The sequence below is a fragment of the Notothenia coriiceps genome, unplaced genomic scaffold (genome assembly GCF_000735185.1).
Source record: "Notothenia coriiceps isolate Sejong01 unplaced genomic scaffold, NC01 NC01_scaffold00028799, whole genome shotgun sequence".
NCBI classification, from domain to species: Eukaryota; Metazoa; Chordata; class Actinopteri; order Perciformes; family Nototheniidae; genus Notothenia; species Notothenia coriiceps.
In genome coordinates, this window is record NW_011361500.1 from 89524 (window position 1) to 89939 (window position 416).

Genomic DNA, 416 nt, shown 5'->3' on the forward strand with positions numbered 1-416 from the left:
GTATCTTGCCCAAGGATACATGGACCATGTTGACTGCATGGGCTGGGATCGAACCCACAACCTTCTGGTTGAGAGACGACCGCACTCCCTCGCAGCAACAGTCACCCTAGAAGTACCCCTGTACGAGTTATGTCAATACTATAACAAAGCAAAACAATAGGGAAATAAAAAAAGGGAGAAATAAATTAATTACATACATTCTAAACATACATTCTTAAAGTAGAAGAATGTATATGCAAACTAATCTAGAGTATACTTATAAGTCTATAAATAAATAAACACAGAAACAAATGCCCCATAATAGAGGAAAATGCCTATAATTATAATTAATACTATATATTTTTTATAAATTATAATTAATAACATGCAAATAAAGGGAAAAATAAATAAATAGGATATAATATATATATTTAAAT